This window comes from Aquarana catesbeiana, linkage group LG10 (assembly GCF_042186555.1).
Source record: "Aquarana catesbeiana isolate 2022-GZ linkage group LG10, ASM4218655v1, whole genome shotgun sequence".
NCBI lineage: Eukaryota > Metazoa > Chordata > Amphibia > Anura > Ranidae > Aquarana > Aquarana catesbeiana.
In genome coordinates, this window is record NC_133333.1 from 190895012 (window position 1) to 190913911 (window position 18900).

Below are 18900 nucleotides of genomic sequence, written 5' to 3' on the forward strand. Positions count from 1 at the left end.
CAATGAGGCCAAGCCAACTGGGGCTTGCCGGTATGAAATGATGCCTGACGGATGCCCTGGACTCGAATTTGGGCGTGGCATGTGACAATGAAATGAATGGAATGTTTGCCTTAGAGTGAAATGAATGAAAATTTTTTGCCACAACAGAGGCACAAATCGGTCATACTGCAGCTGCGACTGACAGCGAACCGGACTCTGGAGCATGTACTGAAATGAGGCAAAAAGAAAAAACACTAGTGCACACCAGAACAAATCGGTGCATCACGGATGTGACTGGACTTGAATTGGAGCGAGGTACGTAATAGTGAAATGAATGAAATGTTTGCCCTGACAGAGGCACGAATCAGTCGTGCCGCCATTGCGACTGACAGCGAACCAAGCTCTGGTCCAGGTGCTGGATGAGGCCAAAACATTTTTTTTTTTTGACTGAGACAAATGACGAGTCTGACTGTGGAGCACAGAATGCAATGAGTCCAAGACAACTGGGGCATGCTGGGATGAATCGGTGCATCTCGGATGCTACTGGATCCAAATCGGGGCGCGGTACGTGACAGTGAAATGAGTGAAATGATGAAATGAATGAAATGATTTGTCATGGCAGAGGCACGTGCCATGACAGAGGCACGAATCGGTCATCCCGCGACTGTGACTGACAACGAACCGGACTCTGGAGCATGTACTGAAATGTGGCCGAAAATACCTGGGGCACGCCAGAACGAATCGGTGCATACAGGTGTAGTGATCGGGTATATTAATGTATTGGGTGGATAGATAATTAATATTTAGGTAATTATAAGGATGATGATGTAAGTACTCTTCCGCAGCAACCCAATTCTTCCAGAGAGATGCACTTTATTGACTTCCAACACAGAACAAAGTCCAAAGTCCACAGATGACAGAAGAATCCGACAGAGTAGATATAATTCAGAGACCCATGTCCTAGGCCTGTGTGTTCCCAGCCATACACAGACAAGCCTAACCTAAAACTAAATGCCAGCTTGAATGTCCTCTATGAAATACTAGTCCACTAAGAGGGAGTTTCTGCTAGGTCAAACCATAATACTCTTTGATCTTATTGTTACCCCCTCAAGTCTAATTACCATCAATAAATACTTCTTCTATGGTCCTTTAAACAATGTACCCTTTGAAATGTTCAATTAGGTTAACAGCCCATACCTCACACCCCTAGGTAGACTTGCATAAGACTGACACATCAAAGGGTCTTCAACTGTTATCTTAAAATTGAGTTGGCTTGGACAACCATTGTCAATCTGGCCTGGTCAACATTGACTGCATGTGTACATACACACAACAATGTCCCACATAAATCGGTGAACATATTACAACATATGCAACAACAGGATGCGACTGGATTCGAAACGGAACGTGATACATGACAGTGAAATGATTTCCCATGACAGAGGCACGAATTGGTGAGCCGTAAACTGCGACTGACAACGAACTGGACTCTGGAGCATGTACTGAAATGAGGCTGAAAAATAACTGGGGAACACCGGAATGAATCGGCGCATCACGGATACGACTGGATTTGAATCGGAACGTGATACATGACAGTGAAATGATTTCCCATGACAGAGGCACAAATGTACTGAAATGAGGCCAAATAACAACTGGGGCACACCGGCATGAATGGATGCATTACGGATGTGACTAGATTCGAATCGGAGTGCGGTACATGGTGGTGAAATGAGTGAAATGAGTAAAATGATTGAAATGATAAGCCATGACAGAGGCACAAATCTGTGTGACGTAATTGTGACTGATAACGAACCGGACTGTGGAGCATGGTAAAAAAAAATGAGACGAGAACAACTAAGACACGGCTGGACAAACAGGTGTGAAGCGGACGCAACTGGATTTGAATCAGAGTGAGGTACAGAAAAATGAATGAAAAATGTTTTAGAAATGATAGAGGCACAAATTGATGGCTGAGTGCTACGGCTACGTGCAGGGTTTCTTAACGAACGACTCGTAAGTTCCATATCGGGGTTTGAGCGACACACGGTATCTAGCAAATGGTGATACATGAAATGAAGAAATGTCAGCAAAACCCTACCTGTGACAGCTGTGCCAGACACATTTGTACGAAAAACTACAAATGGGAACGGAAGCCTCTCAGAAACTGTGAACGGGAACCGAAAGCCGCTGGAATTTCGAACGCGCAACTCACGAACGCTAACGAATTGGAAGAGTTGGCCTAGTGACGTAATGTACCACGCACAGGAAACCGACAAAGACCACAGGCAAGCTGGCTAGTTGAATACCCCCCGGGCTCATCCCATAAATTCAGGCCACCATACTGGCCTTCCTACATATACAGTATATATTATACACACACACAATTCCCCTGGTAAACAATTGAATGTGCTTTAAATTTAATGGAAAAAAAAAAAAAAAAATATATATATATATATATATATATATATATATATATATATATAAAAGTGGCATACACAGCTATTTGATCCTTCACAAATAACCTCCAAAATGTCTAGAAGGTTATATTACAACAAAGTTAAAAATACAAAAATAAAAAGCTGGACATATTGATGGTTTAAAGAAAGACACATTTTCTTTTATGACATTTTAATTTTAAAACAACTTTCATTAACAATGTTACACAATTGACCTTACAGTGTACAAAATGCCAACTGTAATCATTAATACGTGTCATTTTCTAAACAAATGCATGAAATGTTCATAAGGATCATACTGAAATAAAAAGAAAAGGCTTTTCTGCGATTTCTCCAAATCTCTGAAGATTTTTGCAGTAAATTAAAAAGTGTCTGCAAAATGAAAAATGTTACCAGTGTGTTTTAGAATAGTGAGAAGGAAATACAATATGAATGTTAATAAATTGCATATCTGTAAAGTCTCCGGCACTGTCAGACCAAGCTGGTACCTGTCAGCATTTTAATTTTATTGTGTGTAACAAGGCTATTAATCATAAAAGTGCAACTTCATTTTTTTATCACAGCTTTGCAAATTTTTAAATAATGGCTCAGTATCTGGTAAAGTACAGTATGTGAGACTTACAGTGTGCAGAATATAAATAGTTGCTAGGTTAAGTGTTAGCAAAACCTGAAATGAATCCGTGACTTTATTTTCTAGCTGGTTAAACTAAAATCAATAACATTTATTTCAATTTCTCAGAACAATTGCTTTGCTACTTTGGGACAACACCTAAAATTGAACATAGACAGGTAAATGTCTTGTTGGGAATGACAAGGGTTCAGTTAGTCTCTTTCAAGTATTTGTCAAGCCAAAAACTTTTTTATCTTTGTAAGATCCAACACCATTTGGCATGCAGCTTACACAAGGTTAGGACTGCAGAGAAAAAGAGTTATGGGGGAACCTTGGTAATGCAAGTATAAGTGGATTGGGGGTTTAACTACTTCAGCTCCGGAGGGTTTTACCCCCTTCATGGCCAGGCCATTTTTTGCTAATTATCACTGCACTACTTTAACTGCTAATTGTGCGGTCATGCAACGCTGTACCCAAACAAAATTTATATAATTTTTTTCACACAAATAGAACTTTCTTTTGATGGTATTTGATCACCACTGGGTTTTTATTTTTTGCAATATAAACAAAATAAATCCAAAAATGTTGAAAAAAAATATTTTTTACTTTCTGCTATAAAACAATAACAATAATACATAAAAAAATCTAATTTCTTTATAAATTTTGGTCAAAATGTATTCTGCTTCATGTCTTTGGTAAAAAAAAGTGTATATCTAATGGTATGCATGAACGTTATAGTATCTACTAACTATGGTATATACAGTATATTGGAATTTGTATTTTTTTACATTTTTTTTATACCACTAGTGGCAGTGATCAGCAACCTTTAATGGGACTATGACAGTGCGGCAGCCAAATTGATACTAACTGATGGTGAGGGGGAACTGACTGACTGCCACTGACATCACCAGTGACACTAATACAATGATCAGTTTAATACTATACACTGTCACTGTACTAATGACACTGGCTGGGAAGGGGTTAACATCTAGGGAGATCAAGGGGCTAAATGTGTGCTTAACAAGTATTAATGTGTGCTGATTTTACTAACAGATCTCTTTGTTTCTTATTCCTGCTTTGCAGGGATAAAAAACAGAGAGATCATTCCCTCTGTACAAAACCCTGTGTTGATTCTCAACACAGGACTCTGGGCTATGATTGGAAACAGCCAATCAGCAGGTCCGAGCCATGAATCATTGTCCGGGACTTGCTGACAGACTCTTGCTGTGTACAATCACAGCGGGTGTTGAGGGAGAGAGAGTGGAGGCTTCTGTATCCCAGAATGCACTGAGGAATGATAGAGAACTAGGTCAGAGCCTTGGTTGTACAGAACTGCTGTGTGGTAACCCCATTTATTTCTGTGTGCAGGCAAAAACATCAACCAGCCAGCAATACTGACAGTGCCAGGTAGGAAATGTCAATTAAAATGTTTCACTGCACAGCCAAAAAAGTGTTAAAATTATATATACTAAGCAGTTGAACACAAAAGGATTAATCCACAAAAAAAATCTAAAATGGGTATAAAGATAACTGTGCAGTGCTAGAAGTAAGACTACCTAAACCTATTTTTTTTTAACCACTTAAGAACCGAGCCTCTTTCTGAGATTTGTTGTTTACAAGTTAAAAACAGGTTTTTTTTTGCTAGAAAATTACTTAGAATCCCCAAACATTATACATTTTTTTCTAACACCCTAGAGAATAAAATGGCGATCGTTGCAATACTTTCTGTCACACCGTATTTGCGCAGCGGTCTTACAAGCGTACTTTTTTTTGGAAAAAATACACTTTTTTGAATTAAAAAATAAGACATCAGTAAAGTTAGCCCAATTTTTTGTATATTGTGAAAGATAATGTTACGCTGAGTAAATTGATACCCAACATGTCACGCTTCAAAATTGCACCCGCTCGTGGAATGGCGACAAAATTTCCATAGGTGACGTTTAAAAAATTCCACAGGTTGCATGTTTTAAGTTACAGAGGAGGTCTAGTGCTAGAATTATTGCTCTCACTCTACCGATCGTGGCGATACCTCACATGTGTGGTATGAACACCGTTTTCATATGCAGGCGCTACTCACGTATGCGTTCGCTTCTACATGCGAGCTCGTCAGGACGGGGCGCGTTTAAAACATTTTTTTTAGTCTTATTTTACCTTTTATTTTTTATTTTTACACTGTTTTTTTTTTTTTTTTAAATTGTGTCACTTTTATTCCTATTCTGCCGCAGAGACCACTTTTATCTTAAACTGGACTGCTCACTGAAGAAGAGGATAGCGGGGTTATGGCAGCTAGCTGCTGCCGTAACAACAATATCCTCCTTCAAAGTACCAACATATAACAGCAGTGGGTGGTCTGGAAGTGGTTAAACAATCAACTTGCGTTTCAGCATAAATATATATATATGAATATTAACCAAAGAAATTCCAAGCTCAACTTACTCACCAGATTCAAACCAACCAAATCATCCTGTCTAACAGTATGCTTTAAAAACAGGGGTTTAGTTTGCACACATTTGCAAGTACATGAGTAACCTGCAGTTGTTGAGCTTGGAATATCTTTAGTTTTGTTTTGCATGCATTCCCCTTCCATGTGCACCAAAGGGCAGTTATAGGTGGGGGCCGTGGCCATTTGTTTGTATTGTTGGAATACTGGTGAGGAGACGCACTGGACACCTTTGCTCTTATTGTGCTATATGCTGGGTGTCCAGTGCACCCCTGTGCCTTTAAGGAGGGATGGGCTCCTTCCAGGCTCACCTGCCCTCTGCCTATCCATTGTAATGCATGTGCTTCCACCATGGAGGCTCTCAAAATTTAAGACTACAGAAAATAATGAGATGCCTTGACAGAGCTCTGTAGCTTACGCATGTATTTGCAAATGTGTGCAAACTAAACCCCTGTTTTTAATGCATACTTTTAGACAGAATAACTCAGTTGGTTGCAATCTGGTCGGTAAGTTGAGCTGGGCATTTTCTTTGGTTTTGTTTCACATGCATTACCCTTCCATGTGCTCCTTGCTGCAAAGTCCAGTTATAGGTGAGAGCATTGGCCATCTGTTTGCATATACATTTTACAATGTTATAAAAAACAATATAAGCAAAATATCATCAACGTGATCAATATTGCAGCACAATGAGTGAGACCATCCAACCTTTAACAAACTATGCACATGCAAAAAAAAAAATGACTTAGTGGCCAGCCACTAGATCAGTGATTGGTGGTGTGAAGTACCAACTTCCTGAAAGGATAGATATAAATATAGCTGTGCAGCGCTAGAAGTTAGACTCCCTAAACCTAAAAGTGTTAATATTTACACATTTTAAACAATCAGTATGCGTTTCAACACAAATATACACGATGATGCCCCACCTTGGGTGTACCATGTAAGGTGGAGACTGTTATGTTACCTGTTAGATACACTAGGAAAGCCGCTGCTGTATTGTTATGAAGGAGAGGAGGTTTGCTGGCCTCTCTATGCATTCTTAAAGAGATAAATTGTGATTTTAAAGTGAGTACTGTATATATTACACGCTATTTTTTATAAACTGTTAACAGCCCAAGTATCCCGAGCTATTGTGGCACATACAAAAAAAACAGATCTAGCAACAAGTCACCAAGCGAGCATTATCCTTAAACTGGAAAAAAATAGACAATTTCCCACTTTCTCTTGTCAAATTTGTTCATTGAATTTTAACAATTAGTATACATAAGTACATATGGTGGCAATAAAAGAAAAGATCACATATATGGTAATAATATTGCATTGTAGTTCCAACATAAACTAAAATGAGTTTAACTAAAACAATTTTAGCATGGATCTAACTACTCAAAAGATTGCGTCATACATTGTATAAGAGAGGATGAAACCAACTTAGACCAGGTTAATATAAGATGACTTCAGATAAAAAAAATTCTTAATTATTACCAAGAGTATAGTTTTTAAATAAAAAAAAAATAATAATAATTTATTATAGAATCTAAAATCTTATACTACATATTGGAACTATGTACAATTGGTATAATGATAACCAGAGAAATAAAAGTTCTGCTACCAGAACGATATACAGAGTAAATTGAAAGAGGAGAGAGAGAATAGGGGGAAAAAGTAGAAGAGAGAGAGAAGATAAAATAAAAAGTAATCTTAGGTAGGCGAAAAAATAGATAGGGAAGAAAGAAATTAGAGGTAGTAGGGTTCCCCGGGGTAGTACATGGTATTAAACACATACCATGAATGCAGAGAATGGAAGTATAAATCAAGATTACCAAGGTCTTAGAAGGGAAACATCAAAATTGGAAGGCAAAAAGTGAGTCACCCAGGGATTCCATATATTCTCAAAGTTGGATATTTTATCTTGAGTTATAGCCTCTGTTTTGGCATGGATCTATTTTGACTCTATTTTTAGTTTCAGCAATTATTAAGGATGGGGATTTCCAAACTTTGGCAATAGTTTGTTTCGCAGCTGTAGTGATCTGTAATAGGAGTTTGAATTGGCGGTAGGAGAGAGTGGCCAGTTTTAAGTTTAAAAGTGCTATTGTAGGAGCAGGATTGATAGGGATTTCAAACAGAGTTGAAATCATAAAAAATATATCTTTCCAGGAAATTGTTTGCTACCAGGCAATCCCACCAAGTATGAAGATGTGATCCAAGATCACCACAGCCACAAAAACAAGATTGGGAATAATTTGGAGCATATTTCGCAATTCTGGCAGGGACCAAATACAACCGTGTGAGTACTTTGTAATTTGTCTCTAAGGCAGCTATGTTTTGTGAGGATGACTTAGTTGTTATCCAAATCTCATCGGCTGCTTCCAATGAAAACCCAAGATCCATCTCCCACTTAGCCACATATGATGGTGGGTCTGAGTTGGGTTTAATAATAAGATGAGTGTAAAGTGTTGAAATAAGTCCCTTACTGTGTGGGTCATGTTTACATATATTTTCAAAGCAAGTTAATGTATCTAAATGAATTCTTCCTTGTATATAGGGCATAAAAATGATTTAATCTGAAGATATATCGAAAGAGCTCTGATTTAGAATGTTTGTGACTTACACATAAGTCAGGGAAAGTTTTGATTGAAGTTGAGTTGAATTAGTGGAGGTCCATGCTTTAAAAGATTTAGGGGAAGACCAAGCAGGATAGAAAAGTGGATTTTTTAGAAATGATAAAAGATGTATATGGGGAGATTGCAGTACATTGACTAATTTAAATGTATCCCAAAGGGCTAGTGTATGTTTAGTTTTAGGATTATTGAGTTTTTTACGGTCGGAGGAATTAGACCATACAAGGTTGGTTATTGAAAGTGGGACGCAATCTATTGATTTCTGTGCAACCCAAAGTGGAATTTCGGGTTTTGCGAGATATTTCAGGATATGGGCTAACTGAGCTGCATGGTAATAGGTGGTAAAATTAGGAAACCCTAGTCCCCCTTTGGGCTTTGGAAGGTAAAGAGTGTGTTTGGGCAGACTGGGTTTTAAGAAGCCCCAAATGAAATGCCTTACCTTGTAGTATTCTGAGAAAGTATACTGGAACAGGGATAGGTAAAAATTGAAAAAGATAAAGAATTTTGGGCAGTATAGCCATCTTTATTACGTTAATTATACCTATCCAAGATAATGGTAGAGAGGACCATTGTGACAGAAGATTAGATATTTAACGCAAAATTGGACAATAATTGGCAGTGAAAATGTCAGAAAGATTGGGTGTGAGAGTTATCCCTAAGTAAAGAAGGCGTGAAGTAGACCATGAGAAAGGGAGGGATGTGTGCGCTTGTTGTAAAACATGAGAAGGTAAAGATATATTTAAGGCTATAGATTTTTGAGAGTTAATAATTAGACCAGATACGTGGGCAAAGTGATCACGTTTACTTATAAGATTAGGAGCAGAAACATGAGGGGATGACATAAAGATTAAGATATCAGCAAATAGGCAAAGTTTATGTTGGTGACCAGCTAAATCTAGACCTTTAATAGAGGGGTCAGCATGGATTGATTGAGCAAGGGGTTTAATAAGTTGGGCAAATAAGATGGGGAAAGTGTACATCCCTGATGTGTACCCCCACAGATGTCAAATAGGTTTGATTTATATCCAGCATATTTAATATAAGCTTTGGGATTTTTGTATAATGAGGAATGCCAGCTAAGAAAATGAGAACCAAATCCCCAACGCTGCAGGACAAAATGTAGGTAATGCCTCAAAACTGTACCAAATATACAGTAAAGATAAGAGACTGTACCAAAGATAAGAGACAGATAGGTATTTATTGTGATTTAGCTGCTTGAATTAGTAAAGTAGTCCTGCATACATAATCTGCCACTTGGTGCTGTGGGATAAAGCCGACCTGGTCTTTATTTATTAAAGAACCTATTACTCTATTTAAGCGGGTCGCTAAGACTTTTGCAAGTAATTTAATGTCAAGGTTGAGTAATAATATGGGTCTATAGTTAGAACAAGATGTATCGTCTGACTGAGGTTTGGGGATCATTGAAATTATAGCCGTTAATGTTTCGGGGCAAAAGGATTAATCATTAGGGAGAGAATAAAATGCGTCTGTTAACATTGGAGCAAGGATATGAGAGAATTTCTTATAGTAGAGGGCAGAGAAGCCATCTGGGCCTGGACGTTTATTTGGTTTAAGAGAGTTAATTGCTAATTTAATTTTGATTGCTGTAATGGAACATTCAAGACAATCGCGTTGGGCTAAAGGAATAGTAGGAAGTTTGATTTGTGAAAAAAGTAAAAGTTTGATCAGAAGAACCTTCCTTTTTATATAAGGAGGTAAGATGTTTTTGAAAGGTGTGGAGGATCTTTACTGGATTACTAGTAAATGTATCATGAGATAATTTCAGTCAAATCGGTTTAAAGGGGTGATTTTAGTTTTTTAAGTGCTCGGGCTAAAAGAGTGTCTGGTTTATTTTCTTTAGGATAAAATTTATGTTTAGACTTGCATAACATTTTATCTACAGATTCTGATAAAAAAATGTCAAGGTTTAAACATGCTTTATCAAGCTGTAATTTAGTCACAGGGGTAGGATTGGATTGAAAAATTGTGTGGCATGTATAGAAAATTCTGCTTCTAATTTTTGTTTTAGTTGTCATTTTTCTCATTTAAGAAATGAGGCTTGGTGTATATAAACCCCAGGAAGAACAGATTTATGAGCTTCCCATAACGTCAGTGGGGATATATCAGGGTTCTCATTATTGGCCAGGTAATCTTTTATGGCTATTTCTAGATCAGAGGAGTGTGATGGATGAGATAGGATTGAGTCATTAATATGCCATGTAGAATCTTGTGTTTTGGGTATTAGAGAAGTGAAAGTTGAAAGTACAGCACAGTGGTCAGTCCATGTAAAAGAGATAATAGATCAAGAAAGGCGTTCAGGGGTCATGCCTATTGGGATCAAAATATGATCAATACGGGAAAATGATTTATGGGGATGAGAATAAAAAGTAAATTGGTGCCTAGCAGGATTGATTTCATGCCAAGAATCTAATAGAGTGTTGTTGAAGAAGTTGTTGGAACTTACGAGATTGAGAACTAGATGCAATAGGATTTGGGGATTTATCTAAACATGGATAAAGGACTTGATTCGAATCGCCACAGATTAAAAGTGCGCCCGTTTTATGAGTATCAATTACCTGTAATAAATAGGAGAGGAATGAGGATGGAGTTTTGTTATGAGCATAGTTGGATACCACTGTGATTAGAGAATCAAACAGATATCCCGTGAGTATAAGATAGTGACCTTCTGGGTCTTTGATCTCTGTCAGAAGGGAAAAGGGTGTAGTACGATGAAACGCTATTAGCACCCCTCGTTGTTTCATTTTGGCAGAGGCTGTGAAAACTTGGAGATAAGCTGAACCAAAATATTTAGGGGTCGCCTTATCTGCAAAATGGGTTTCTTGGAGGCTTTTGTGGAAGATAAGGAGCGAAAAACTTTAGTTTGCTTTTTTGGGATATTTAGACCTTGTACGTTTAACGTAAGGACATTTAAGGGGGCCATTGGTAAATCTTAAAGGAAATATTGTGGTATACTACATCCATAGATTGTGAGTCTACAATTACCCCAGGGGGGGCAAGAACCAAGAGGGGAGTAGAGACAGAATAAAGAGGAAGAAAGAGAGAGTAATGCCCCGTACACACGGTCAGATTTTCCGACAGAAAATGTGTGATAGGACCTTGTTGTCGGAAATTCCGATCGTGTGTAGGCTCCATCACACATTTTCCATCGGATTTTCCGACACACAAAGTTTGAGAGCAGGATATAAAATTTTCCAACAACAAAATCCATTGTCGGAAATTCCGATCGTGTGTACACAAATTCGACGACAAAGTGCCACGCATGCTCAGAATAAATAAAGAGATGAAAGCTATTGGCCACTGCCCCGTTTATAGTCCCGACATAGGTGTTTTACGTCACCGCGTTTAGAACGATCGGATTTTCCGACAACTTTGTGTGACCGTGTATATGCAAGACAAGTTTGAGCCATCATTCGTCGGAAAAAATCCTACGATTTTGTTGTCGGAATGTCCGAACAAAGTCCGACCGTGTGTACTGGGCATTAGAGTCATATAGTCAAACAATAGTAAGTAAATTGTGCGAATAAGAAAAGTAAAAAGGCAGCGTAATGAGTGCGTGAAAAAACGCTAACTCAGAAGCCTAGTATCTATCCAAGGAGGTCCTCCAATAATAGGTCAGAATGGAGGTTTATCCTAGGACAGAAAGATGGGGGGAGCAGTAACAATCAATGGCCTAGATCTATATACAGAAAAAGAGAAATACTTGGACACCCAAATAAAGCCGTTGAGAAAAAAAAATGAGCAAGGGTAAGAAAAAATAAAAGGTTAATTAGCTATTAACAACTATACTGTAAGGTGAATAAATATACCTACAGGTAACCCTAGGGAAAAATACATTAAAATAAGAAACTTTATAGTTTACATAGCAATATTACTTATCATAGGATTGTCAGTAATGAAGAAGTAAAATAGTGATATTGATAAACAGGATCGTTAAATATAAAACACTAAAAGTACTTCAATTTAAAAAAATAACTAGATTTTTCTCTACGATTAATAAGTAAATAAGGTTACAATTGAGATAATAGGTATCTCATTGGCTTGGGGGGGAGGTGGAGGGAGAAAGGGGGTAAATAGATAAAACATAAAAGATGTTTATCTGAGGTTGTGGGGGTTAAAAGGGGGAAGTTAAAAAACTTAATAGAACAGTATTATTTTAAATAAGTTTAGTCAGATTATACTGAAGGTGATAAAATACTTAGTGACCAAAGAAAAGCAAAGCCTTAAGATTGAATACGCTTCAAGTTGAGGAGTGAAAGTCATTCAGTCCATTGTGCCTACAGGATCTATATCAGGAGAATTGAATCGACTTCTCTTAGAGGAATTTTGTCGGCCTCTATCTTTTTCAGATTTGGAGGATTCTTGTCAGGTCTTCCACTTACCAGACCAGTGAGTCTGCTTGGGCAGAGGGTAGGCTCCCTTACGTATCTGACTCGGGACCCCTGATAGAGCAGACAGGGAGCCCACGAGTGCGGAGTGGTATGAGGGCCTAGTGTAAGGATCCGGATGCAGGAAGAGAGGTGGTCCTCCGAACAGTAGGTAGTATTCAGGAACACTAGAAACAGATGCTGAGCAGGAGCTATTTAGACTGGTCACACACAGGCAGAGGTCGGCAACTGGCTGGCAGCAGAAGTACAAGAGGAGCAAGCAAAAGCGGGGTCAAAGAAGCCGGGGTCAGGTTCAGGCAGCAGTCAGGGAGGTCCAATAGGCAAGCCGGGTCATAACAGATCAGAACTTCAGGAACACAGGAACACAGAGAGGATCACGGGACTTGGCACAAGAGCTGTTGATCAGGCAGCACTGAACAGAGATTGCAGCAAGCCTAAATAGGCTGATTGGCGCCAAACGCCGAGCATGTGCACGCGCCGATACGCACAGATGCCCGCGTACCCGCACGCGCCAGAGCGTACCCCCGGACACCGGCGTGTGCACCAGAACCACCAGGCACACGCATCCCAATGCCCGGGCACCACAGCGCACACCATGGCCAGCTGGATCAGACACACCAGTGCCCCCAGAAGCACGCGCCCCAGCACGCACAGAAACGCGCGCACCGACGCCCAACCAGGTAACCTCTCTGACAGTGCTCCCTCCTCAAGGGCAGACTCTGGATGCCCAGCTGGGCCAACTTGGAGGCATGTGAATCTTTGAATGCTTGCAAGAGCTCTCTGGCGTGCAAGTTGCTTTCTGGCTCCCACGAGTTGTCTTCAGGCCCATAACCCTTCCACTTTATGAGGTATTGGGTTTGGTTGCACCTTCTTCTGCAATCTAAAATTGCTTCCACTTCAAACTCCTCCTCACTGTTAACTAGGATAGGCTTGGGTGGACCGACACTACGGCCAACAAAAGAATTTGGGAGTAACCGGTTTCAAAAGAGACATGTGGAAGACTGGATGTACTTTCAGAGAGTTAGGCAGGTCAAGTTCGTAGGCCACGTTGTTAATTTTCCTCCTTACCAAGAAAGGACCCAAAACTTAGGGCCTAGTTTTTTTGGACGGACAGGCCAATTTCAGGTTAGCGGTGGATAACCATACTGGGTTGCCATGTTCCAAAATAAGCTCTCCACGCCTCTTCCTGTCGAACATCCTCTTGTAGTATTCCTGGGCTTTGGCCATGGTATCCTGTAGTAGTTTATTGTTTGTTGAAAAGAAGTCCAAGGTTTCAGATACTGCAGGAACGGAGCACTCGGGTATTGACCCAGGCAAAAAGGATGGATGGAAGCCATAGTTGGCATAGAATGGTGTCTGATTGGTAGCTGAGTGCAAGGGGTTGTTGTATGAAAACTCCGCGATAGGGAGCAGGGAAGCCCAATCATCCTGGGAGAATGTAGAAAAACAGCGGAGATATTGCTCCAGAGTCTGATTCGTCCTTTCAGTTTGCCCATTTGACTGGGGATGATAGGCCGAGGAGAACGCTAATTTGATTTCCAAGGAGCCGCAGAGGGCTTTCCAGAATCTGGAGGTGAACTGGACACCTCGGTCAGAAACTATGTTCGTTGGCACTCGCACGTATAATCTGATAATTTTTTTGATGAATATAGTAGCTGTTTCCATAGCCGAGGGGGTACCCTTCATGAGAAGGAAATGGGCCATCTTGGACAGCCTATATACCACAACAAAGATGGAGGAAAAACCTTCGGATGGGGGGAGTTCAACGATAAAGTCCATTGAAATCATGGTCTACGGCCTCTCTGGGACCGGTAAAGGTTTTAATAGACCCCACGCCCTCGCCCAGCTGTTCTTGCTTCTGGCACAGGTATTACACGAATCAACATACTCCTTGCAATCCTTAACAAGGTGAAGCCACCAGAAGGTACGTTGTACTAAGTTGATTGTTTTTCATGCGCCAAAGTGTCCGGCCAACTTATGGTCATGGATCTAAGACCTGTACTTTTAGCTCCTCAGGGACCACAATCTTGTTTTCATGCCAAAACAGCCCGTCTTTTGCACAAGCTTCAGCAGGTGGTGTCATCCCCATAGAGGCCCATCTAATTTGAGAGACAAGATCTTCTTGAAGAAGCAGGAAATTCTCAGAAGGGAGGATGGTGTCTGGAGGTAGGGCTTTTTCTGAGTCGTGGAACATGCGAGAGAGTGCGTCAGACTTGACATTCTTGGATCCGGGTCTATAGGTGATGTGGACTTGGAATCGGGAAAAAAAGTGTCCATCTGGCCTGCCGAGGTTTTAGTCTCTTAGCCGTTCTCAGGTATTCTAAATTCTTATGGTCTGTGTAGACCAAAATGGGGTAAGCAGCACCCTCCAGAAGATAACGCCATTCTTCTAAAGCTGCTTTAATGGCCAGAAGTTCCCGATCTCCCACGTCATAATTTCTTTCTGAAGATGAGAGTTTATGTGAGAAAAACCCCACAGGGTACAGGAGGGCTTTGGCACCTTGCCTTTGCAAGAGCACAGCTCCTACCGCAATTTCGGATGCGTCAACTTCTAATACAAAAGGTAGAGCTGGATTGAGATGCTTAAGAATGGTGGCTGAGGTAAACAGAGCCTTGAGTTCTTCGAAGGCCAGCTGCACCTTAGGAGTCCAGCAAAACCGGGTCCCTTGTCTGATGAGCTCAGTGATGGGGGTAATTATCAAAGAAAATCCTTTGATAAACTTCCTATAGAAATTGGCGAAGCCAATAAAGTACTCCTTTCTTATCTACAGGTGCAGGCCAATCCAGGATAGCGAATACTTTTTGAGGGTCCATCTTGATACCCTCGGGAGAGATGACCAGGCCCAGAAACTGAATAGATTGGAGCTCAAACTCGCATTTTTCGAGTCTGGCATAGAGCCCATGTTGCCTGAGTCGGGTAAGTACATTTTGTACGTGTCTACGGTGGTCGATCAGGGAAGCGGAGAAAACCAGAATATCAAGTACGAAAAGCCATCTTCCACTCATCCCCCTCTCTTATGCGAATCAAATTGTAAGCTCCGCGGAGATCCAACTTGGTGAAAACTGTAGCTGTCCCTAATCTTTGAAACAGTTCAGGTACTAAGGGGAGCGGATATCTGTTTTTAATGGTAATTTTATTTAATTCCCGGTAGTCAATACAGGGACGTAGGGAGTGATCCTTCTTCTCAACAAAGAAGATGCCCGCACCTGCTGGAGATGTGGAGGGGCGAATGAATCCCTTCTTCACGTTTTCATCAATATAGGCCTTCAGGGTGCCCAGCTCCTGTTCAGTTAAAGGAAAAATCCTTCCAAAGGGAACTTCAGTTCCGGGTAAGAGTTCTGTTGGGCAGTCGTAAGGCCTGTGTACTGGGAGAGTCTCTGCCCCCTTCTTGCTGAAAACATCCAGGAAGTCCCGGTAGGGCTCAGGAAGGGATTGACAAAGCTTGGTGTCAGAGTCCAAGCAAAGACACTGGGATGGTGTTATGGGTGCTCCATGTAGACAGTGTTGTTTGCAGTAATTGGAGAGAAATTGAATTTTTCCTGTGGACCAGTCAATGCTGGGATTGTGAGCCTGCAGCCAAGGCATTCCTAGGATGATTGGAAAGAGAGGTGAGGACATGACATCCAAGCGTAAGAGTTCCTGGTGTTCTGGGCCTATGGTGGCCAGTAAAGGAATGGTCTCCTGGGTAACTGGACCGGAGCTGAGGGTGGAACCGTCTGCTAGGAATACTGCAAGTCCCTGGGCCTTGGGTTGGAGAGGAATACCATGTTTATCAACAAAGCCACTGCATGCTCCAGAATCAATAATGACCGGCACCGGGATGTTCTTTCCAGGAAGCTGTAACATAACAGAGAGTGTCAAATGATTACCAGATCTGGGTAAGACAGGTGCACATAAAGAAGAGGACGGCAGGCACTTACGTTTCTTGTTGGGACAAACCCTCACAAAATGTCCTTGTTCTCCGCAGTACAGACATAAATTGTGAGTACATCTGCGCGTCTTTTCTTCCGGGGTAAGGGATGGATGGAGCAGACCAAGCTGCATGGGTTCTGGAGCTTCTGTGGCCGGAACAGAAGAGGCGGGAGGAAATTGATTCGGAGCACTGGGCACCCTGGGCAGCATCCAATGGGATGTGGGTGGCTAACGGACCTTTCTGAACGTCTCTCTCTCAGGCGGCGGTCAATCTAGATTGACAAGTTTATAAGCTCATCCAGCATCTGGGGTATCCCAACACGTGCCAGTTCATCTTTGAGGGGGTCGGATAACCCCATCCGAAATTGGTGACGCAGGGCAGCGTCATTCCACTCTGTATCAGAGCTCCAACGTCTGAACTCTACGGCGTAATCTTCGTCCGCTCTGCGACCTTGCTGCAGGGAGTGCAAGGCGGCCTCAGCAGTGGCCGTTAGTTGCGGGTCCTCATATAGCTGAGACATCGCTAGGAAGAGGTCATCCAAGAAATCCAGGGATCTGGATTTTTGCTCCAGTAGACGGTGAGCCCAAGTTTGAGGCTCGCCGGTCAGTAGTGATATGACGAAACCCACTTTTGTGGCCTCCAGGGAAAACGTGTGGGGTTGTAAGGCAAAATAGAGCTCACATGCATTGCGGAATGCCGGGTATTTGCAACGATCACCAGAGAACTTTTTGAGTGTGGGTACCCTGGGCTCCGGAGGGAGCATTACTACAGAGGGTGCTGCAGAAGGCCTGGCAGACCCTGTTCCTTGAGGAGATGCTGAGAGAGCCTGGATCTGTCCCTCTAATCTGGTATAGCCTTCTTGTAGGCTTTTGACTGCCTGGGTGAGGCCTGCTAGGTGCCTACAGAGTTCAACCATGGGGGAGGCCCCCTGCCTGGACTCGGTCATGGCTGCCTGATAATGTCAGGTCTCCCACTTACCAGACCAGTGAGTCTGCTTGGGCAGAGGGTAGGCTCCCTTATGTATCTCAAGGTTCAAAAATAAAAAGAAAAACTGCGCTGCAGAGCAAAAAAGGTCAAAGGTAAAAGCTGCACACAAAATACACCAATATCTGTGTATACCATGAAAAATAAAAAATAAATAAAGTGCGCTAATTATATGAAAATACACACATAGATGTGAATACATGTGGGTGGTAGTAAAAACCACAATCTACTGAGAGCAAGTAAATGACTCCATGAGTGGTAGAAATATATAAGTGCAAAACATAAAAACTCAAATAAAAAGAAGAAACAAAAAATGTGTACATGTGAAGTACAATGATATTAATAGCGTGAAAATCTGAAAATCAAACAAACTCAGTCCATGGGTTCAAACATAAAAAGTTCATCAGTGAAAAAAAGCTTCCATCCACTATACAGCTCAGCAGCAACTAATCCCCCTATGAGTGGATTGACAAAGGAGAGAGATGTGCAGGATGGTGCAAATCCACTGACGGTGACTCCAATAAGTGAGAAAGTGATAAAGGTGGACTCTTACCCTCCGTGTTGGACCCCCTCCTTGGCAGGGTCTATCAGGCATGCAGATTTTTGCCCTCTGCAGGGACCGTGTAATGAGAAGATCTCCCCAGCAGCTGTCAGGAATGTTGTCTCCGATCCGGGCTGGTCCAAGTGAAACGCCTGGAGAGGGGGGAAGAGAAGAGCGGGAGCCTCCCTCCATGCCATGGATATGGAGCGCCCCGAGGAGAAGAAGGGAAGAAGACGCCACGGAGGAGATGCTGGACGAGAACACCGGAGGAAGAACCAGAAGAACCAGAAGAAGAAGAAGATGAAGGAAGATAGAAGAAAGAAGAAAGAAGATAGTAAAAGCATTTAAATAAAGGAATTGTCAAAAACTGTCTCTTGTCATTTTTAACATTTTTGACAGTTTTTTAGTGAAACGGTAGGGGTACTTTTGTACCCCCTTACCATTTCACACAGGGGGGAGGGCCGGGATCTGGGGGTCCCCTTGTTAAAGGGGGCTTCCAGATTCCGATAAGCCCCCTGCCTGCAGACCCCCACAACCGAGGGTTGTGGGGATGAGGCCCTTGTCCTCATCAACATGGGGACAAGGTGTTTTGGGGGGCTACCCCAAAGCACCCTCCCCATGTTGAGGGCATGTGGCCTGGTACAGTTCAGGAGAGGGGGGTTCTCTCTTGTCCCCCCTCTTTTCCTGCGGCCTGCCAGGTTGTGTGCTCAGATAAGGGTCACTCACCTGAAGGGTCTGGTATGGAATTTAGGGGGACCCCCACATCATTTTTTTTTGGCCGGGGTTCCCCTTAATATCCATACCAGACCTGAAGGGCCTGGTATGGATTTTAGGGGGACCCCCACGTCATTTTTTTTTTTTAATTTTGGTTCAGGGTTCCCCTGTGGGGAATTCCCATGCCGTTTTTATCAATGAACTTCTATGTGTATTGTCGGACCGGCAATTCATTAATAGC